The following is a 7,761-nucleotide window of genomic DNA, read 5'->3' on the forward strand; positions in this document are numbered from 1 at the left end:
ATGGGTAGTCGAGTGACAAATACTGTGGGTAGTTGGTTTGATATCCGAAACATTGTAATTCCCCTTAATACTGTAGATTATAACAAATGTGTCATTTTCTGCAAAATGAATGATTCACTCAGTATTTCCCCGCTGACAAAACCTTTTTCAAACATGTTTCAGGTGATCTGGTATGAGCAAAGAAAAGTTCCGTGGAGCACTCCCAGCTTAGAAAAGAGGCTCAATGTAAATAAATAAACGAACATGTTTTGAAAATAAAGATTTCCCTGAGAAATCAGATTATTGTAAATTTTGGGAATTTATCCCTAAGTTATAAAACGAGCAGTTTAAATTATTGAAAGATCCTGTTTTTAAAAGACTTCCGCTGTCGCTTAAATTAAATACCACGGGATTCCTGTCCCGCGGCTCCTGAAACGGGTCAAACCGGGTCGGGGGCCGTGACAAGGAAAATGTGGTATCAGAGCCACTGTTTTAAGCTTACCGATTAAGCTCACTATTTTAATTTAAGTACATAGGAAAATTTAAATTGTCATTCTGTGAATATGTGTGCATTAACTGACTAATTGTTAAAATTACAGTATGGGTAAATAAAAGATTTCTGCTATCTACCGCAAATTAGATAGTACACCTAAAGAACAAGGAACCTCTTCCTCCAAATCTCCCGTCAAGTTAGAGGAAGGAATCTTTGTCCGTAAGGCAAATTATGAAAACCCACTTACACCGGAAAAAAAGAATTTGATTATTAGGAAGGGTCAAGAGAAAAAGAAACCCCAAACCAAGAAAGTGAGCTTTAACCCGGAAATTCAAGAAATTAGTAATAATCCACTAGGGGAAAATAACTTAGAAGAAAAATGGGCAAATCTGTATCTGCTCGCTACTGTAGCAGAAAATGCAAATCTTTAAACTCTAAATCTAGAAATAAGTACTTCCCAGCAAATAAATAAATAGATCTGAGTATGTTCTGTTTGCTGTTATGTTGTACAAATTGGTGTGCAATAAAAATGTTTATTTGTTAAACTTTGTTCCAAAGTTTTAACTTGACATTTTGTGCATTTTGCATATATGCTACACAGCATGAGTGAGCTATCCGAGGCGTTTCAGAACCTCAACCTCTATCCTGTGCCAATTGAAGTCTCCCACAACTTCACTGGTTACATTGCTGACATAGAGGAACCTCTGGAATTCCAAGCTCCACCGCTGGAAAAAGCAAAACCTAAAAAGAGGAGAAGATATGTAGGGTGGCGAAAAGTGTGCAGAAGGAAACCTAGGAGACTCCCTAAAATAGAAAATCTTGTGAGTGTGAGCAAGGGAAAAGAAATAGAAACCGGAGAAAGTTCCAAACCAGCAGAAATAGGGATAGACCTAAAGCAAAAGGGAATAGAAATCGGAGAAAGCTCTAAACAGCCTGAAGAAATCACATTCCAGGACGAAATAGACCGCCTGCTGGATAATTGTGATATACTAGAGCCTATCAACGATAATCTCTTCTCTTATCCTGCTACAGCCCAACTCCCAATAAACCTAGGACCAGCTATTCCAGACCCACTAGTTCACACCCGACCATTAGGCCAAATGGAGGAATGGTGGACCAATGACTGGCAATTCCAAAATATAGTCAATAGTCCCTATAGTTTTCTCCCACAGTTTGATCCAGAACCTATCCCTAATCCGCCAATGAGCTATGAAAATTTAGCTGAACTGCGTCAGTTTGGTGAAGAACTGATAGGCACCGGGAATAGGATCCGGGAAATGGGGGAGCAGATCTCTTGGAAGTACGACGAGAGGGAGCGTCGTTACTGAAACTGCCAGTGAACCAAAAGATAAGAGGGGTTTGGAGAAGTTTGTTTGTATTATAACTAATATAGTAAAACTGACTCTGTAAAATGGGCAATAAAACACTGTAAGATAAAAAGGGTGTATTGAAGTAGGTATAATATATAAAACAAAACAGAAGTCGAGGCATCGACAATTTTGGCTATGCTTGCATGTTATACTGATCTATGTGTTTATCTGTAATTTTGTTATCAATAATTAGACACTAAAAATTTCTATCAATACTAATTAGCAGATGGAAAACGCTAATAGTGAACCAGTTAATGAAGTAAATCAGTCTGAGCAAAATCAGGAAGATCAATATATAACTAGACAAGATATTGAGCGCTTTATTGCTCAAGGGATAGCCAATGCTATTCCAGAAATTGTGGCTGCTGTTGAGAAACCTACCGAACCACAATTAATTCCTAGTAAACGTACTCCGGAAGATAACGGCAGTAACAGCATAAATGGAGGCGGCAATCATGACGATCATGATCCGCAACAGGCCCCACTCCCTAAGAGAATGAAAGCTGCAACACCTGGTTGCACTTACAAAGAATTTCTTGCTTGTAAACCCGCAGAATTTGCAGGTAATGAAGGGGCAACTGCAACACTGCGTTGGTTAGAGAAAACCGAGGCAGTAATTGCAATAAGTAAATGTGCTGAGGAAGATCAAGTGATGTATGCGTCAAACTTGTTCAAAGAAGGGGCGCTAGAATGGTGGAACACGGTGCTACAAGCAAAAGGAAGAAAGGTGGCCTATGCAATGAATTGGGAAGAATTTAAGAATCTTGTTGAAAGAAAATTCTGTCCCGAATAAGAGAAGGAACAAATGGCAAACAAGTTCCTGAGCCATCGTATGATAGGTGTAGACTGTCGAGGATATACTTCGACATTCTTCGAATATGCGAGAGTGGTACCTTCCCTGGCTTCGCCAGAACCGGTACTCATTTCCCGTTATATTTGGGGACTAATTGGAGAAATCCGTAACATCGTTAAAGCTGCGAGACCACGCACGATTGACGATGCTGTGGAATTAGCTAATACTTTAACCGATGAACTAGTCCGCACCAGAGAAGAAGATCGCAAGAAGGAATTGGCTCAGAAGATTACCCAAGGATTTCGTGTGGGTAATAATAGCAATAAATTCAAGAAAAGAGGAACCGGGCAATACTCGTCACCTCCTTTCTGCAGAAATTGCAAAAAGAAACACTATGGACAGTGCAATATATTTTGCAACTTCTGCAAGGCAAAAGGACATCGGGAAGAAGACTGCAGAAGGAAAACAAGAATCTGTTATAACTGCGGAGAAACAGGGCATATCAAACCTGAATGTCCTAAGTTAGCCCAACCAGCAGACAATAAAACTAAAACGGCCGATGGAGTAACTAAGAAAAATGCGCGTGCATTCCAGCTGACCACTCAAGAAGCCGAACTCATTCCAGACGTGATAGCGGGTATGTTCTTAGTGCATAACGTCTATGCAAAAGTATTATTTGACTCTGGTGCAAACCAAAGTTTTATTAATAATTCATTCTGCCAAGCTCTTAACCTACCTCTAACTACCCTTGGGCAGATCTTTACTGTTGAAACGGCAGATGGAAATTCTGTCAATATAGACAAGGTTTTGCAAGAAGGAAAGATAGAATTGTTAGGTCATAAGTTTTCTGCAAACCTATTACCTATGAATTTAGCCGGATTCGATGTGGTATTAGGAATGGATTGGTTAGTCGCCAACCATGCTCGAATCCTGTGTGATAAGAATTCCATAGAAATCCGTACCCCCACAGGAGAAGTAATATTAATTTCAGGAGATAGACCTCAGAAGCCACTGAAATTCATTTCAGTAATGAAATTGGCTAATTATTCAAGGAAACAAGAAATGGTGTATATGATTTCTGTAATCATTAACACTAAAAGTAAGGAACTCCAGGACATCCCTATAGTTTCAGAATACCCAGATGTTTTTCCTGAAGAATTACCTGGTTTACCACCTGATCGGGAAGTAGAGTTTAGAATCCATTTAATTCCAGGTACTACACCAATAGCTAAGACACCTTATCGATTAGCACCTACCGAAATGTTAGAATTGAAAAAGCAATTTGATGAATTACTAAGCAAAGGACTCATACAACCTAGTTCATCCCCTTGGGGTGCACCAGTGTTGTTTGTGAAAAAGAAAGATGGATCAATGAGAATGTGTATCGATTATAGGGAATTGAATAAAGTTACAATTAAGAACCGATACCCACTACCTAGGATTGATGATCTTTTTGATCAATTGCAAGGAGCTAGGTATTTCTCTAAAATAGACTTAAGATCTGGATATCACCAGCTGAAAGTGCAAGAAGAGGACATACCTAAAACTGCTTTCAGAACTAGGTATGGTCATTATGAGTTTACAGTCATGCCCTTCGGATTAACCAATGCTCCAGCCGCATTTATGGACATGATGAATAGGATCTGTAAACCCTACTTGGATAAATTTGTGATCGTTTTCATTGACGATATACTTATTTATTCCAAAAGTCAGGAAGAACATTGTGAGCACTTGCATGCACTTTTAACCTTGTTAAGAAAGGAAAAGCTTTATGCCAAATTCTCGAAGTGTGAATTCTGGCTACAAGAAGTGCAATTTTTAGGTCATATGGTGAATCACGAAGGAATTCACGTAGATCCTGCTAAAATAAAAGCAATCACAAATTGGAAAGCTCCACGAACAGTTATGGAAATTAGAAGTTTTCTAGGCTTAGCCGGATACTATAGACGATTTATTAAGGATTTCTCTAAGATAGCTGTACCTTTAACTAAGCTAACCTGTAGAGCCGTTAGGTTTGAATGGGGATCCAGACAAGAAGAAGCATTTAGGATTCTACAGCACAAATTAACGAATGCTCCAATTTTAGCTTTACCCGAAGGAACCGAGGATTTTGAAGTATACCGTGATGCTTCAAAATTAGGATATGGATGTGTGTTGATGCAACGCAAAAAGGTAATTGCGTATGCCTCTAGGCAATTGAAAAAGCACGAAGAGAATTACACAACTCATGACCTAGAGTTAGGAGCCATAATTTTTGCCCTTAAAATTTGGAGACATTATCTGTATGGAAGTAAGTTTACTATCTATACGGACCATAAGAGTTTAAGGTATATATTTAGGCAAAAAGAGTTAAACATGAGGCAAAGAAGGTGGATGGAAATCCTAAGTGATTACGACTGTGATATTCAATATCACGAAGGAAAGGCAAACGTAGTCGCAGACGCCTTAAGTCGTAAGTATCATGAAAAGCAAAAGCGAGTCCGTGCTCTTAGGTTAAATCTACAATTAGATTTAATGGAACAATTGAAGAAAATTCAGGGAACGGCAATCAAGGACGATGCCGAAGGAATGAAAGGTTACCTAAAGGAATTAGAACAAGGAAAAGATGGAATTTGGAGATTCCACAAGAAACGAATTTGGGTACCTAAGCAAGGAGAATTAAGAAATAAGATTTCAGAAGAATCTCATAAATCTAGGTATACTGTACATCCAGGAAATCATAAGATGTACCAAGATTTAAGAAATAATTTTTGGTGGATAGGAATGAAAAAGGATATAGCCGAATACGTATCTAAGTGTCTAACTTGTTCACAAGTTAAAGCCGAACATCAGAAACCTTCAGGACTACTACAACAGTTAGAAATGCCTGTATGGAAATGGGAACTCATAACAATGGATTTTGTTACTAAGTTACCCAAAACCAGAAAAGGTAATGATGCTATTTGGGTAATTGTGGATCGATTAACCAAATCAGCTCATTTTCTACCAATGAAGGAAACCTTTAGCATGGAAAGGTTAGCCAAGTTGTATGTAGATGAAGTAGTATCCTTACATGGAGTCCCACTCTCCATTGTATCGGATAGAGATAGTCGTTTCACTTCCCGTTTCTGGACAAGTTTCCAAGAGGCAATAGGAACTCGACTTAATTTAAGTACTGCATATCATCCTCAAACGGACGGACAAAGTGAAAGGACGATACAAACAAGGGAAGACATGCTTCGAGCATGTGTAATTGATTTTGGTGGTAATTGGGATAGCCATTTACCATTAATTGAATTCTCCTATAACAATAGTTATCATTCGAGCATCGAAGCTGCTCCATTTGAAGCACTGTATGGACGCAAATGCAGAACTCCTGTTTGTTGGGCGGAAATAGGAGAAAGTCAATTATCGGGACCAGAGATGGTACAAGAAACTACTGACAAAATAACACAAATCAAGGAAAGATTGAAGACAGCTAGAGATCGTCAGAAGAGCTATGCAGACAATCGTCGCAAGCCGTTAGAATTCCAAGTCGGGGACAAAGTACTATTAAAAGTATCTCCTTGGAAAGGAGTAATACGATTTGGTAAGAAAGGAAAACTGAGTCCCAGATATGTTGGACCATTCCCAGTGATCCAACGAATCGAACCAGTAGCTTATCGGTTACAAATACCAGAAGAATTAGCTGGAGTACATGATGTGTTTCATGTATCCAATCTCAAGAAATGTCTATCAGACGAATCCCTTGTAGTACCTCTTCAAGATATAGAGGTAAATGAAAAGCTGAAATTCGTAGAGAAACCCCTACAAATAGAAGACCGGAAGATCAAGTTTCTCAAACATAAACGACTAGTGCTAGTAAAAGTCAAATGGGAATCCAGGAGAGGACCAGAGTACACTTGGGAACTGGAATCAGAGATGAAGCGAAAGTACCCTCATCTATTTCAGTAAATCTCGAGGATGAGATTTTTCTTAAGGTGGGGAGGATGTAACAACTACCACTAAAATCAATAATTAGGACGATAATTAGTCAATAAGAAAACCCTAATTGAGACATCTAATTAATTCTGCACTAGCCCTAAAATTTTCAGAACAATCGGAATTAGGATCAGGACCCCTAAAACTCGAGGAGGGCAAACCCTAGTTGATAATTATCTAAATTAAAACATTGCACAGTTCTGATTGGTTAATTTCTTGAGTCACCTAAGCTATAACCGAGCCTAGGCAGCCTATGAATTAGACTGCTTAGCTTACGGACCGCAAGGGAAAGGGCTTACGGTCCGTAAGCGAGCCTAAAAAATTCCTATAAATAGCCGACATTGGCACTTAGCTTCTGGTATTAAAACGTCGCACAAATTCTGTCTGTACGATGAGTTAGAGCAATCACAGTTCACAAAACACACACGAATCACGAGGTGCTGCCGCAATCAGGGTAATAACTCGATCACTATTACGATTCAACATCCGATCGATTATAACTATCCAACGATTGTCCGAGTGCTGCTCAAATTGAGCTTGTACTTTGTTATTCATTGCGATTTCGACTTGAATGTTTGAGTGCTGTTCGAATTCGGACTACGCTCTGTCATTCGTTGTAAATCCATTGGATTATTAAGTATCGCACTTGATAATAGTTGTGAGGGTTTAATCTCATGAATTGACGTAACGACTGAATTAGTTACTAATCCTGTTTGTGTGTGTGCATTGTTATTTAAATTAGGTTAAAAGGCTAATCAGTAAAGCTTATACTCTGCTCGTAAATCTGCAATGTGAGTCATTCTCTTTTTATCAACTGTTTTACAAAACTCCAAGTTATTTTTAAAGTTATGATTACAGTGATTAAGTCTATGTAATCACCAAGTTACAGCCGGTATGTGGGGTTTTGTATACATTACTTATTTTCCGTCACACTTGGACAACGAGTTAGCCAAGGGGTGATCTGACCACAGTCACAGACACCATTTGGACAACGAGATAGCCAATGGGTAGTCGAGTGACAAATACTGCGGGTAGTTGGTTTGATATCCGAAACATTGTAATTCCCCTTAATACTGTGATTATAACAAATGTGTCGTTTTCAGTAAAATGAATGATTCACTCAGTATTTCTCCGCTGACAAAACCTTTTTCAAACATGTTTCAGGT

Source organism: Helianthus annuus, chromosome 10 (assembly GCF_002127325.2).
Source record: "Helianthus annuus cultivar XRQ/B chromosome 10, HanXRQr2.0-SUNRISE, whole genome shotgun sequence".
Lineage (NCBI taxonomy): Eukaryota > Viridiplantae > Streptophyta > Magnoliopsida > Asterales > Asteraceae > Helianthus > Helianthus annuus.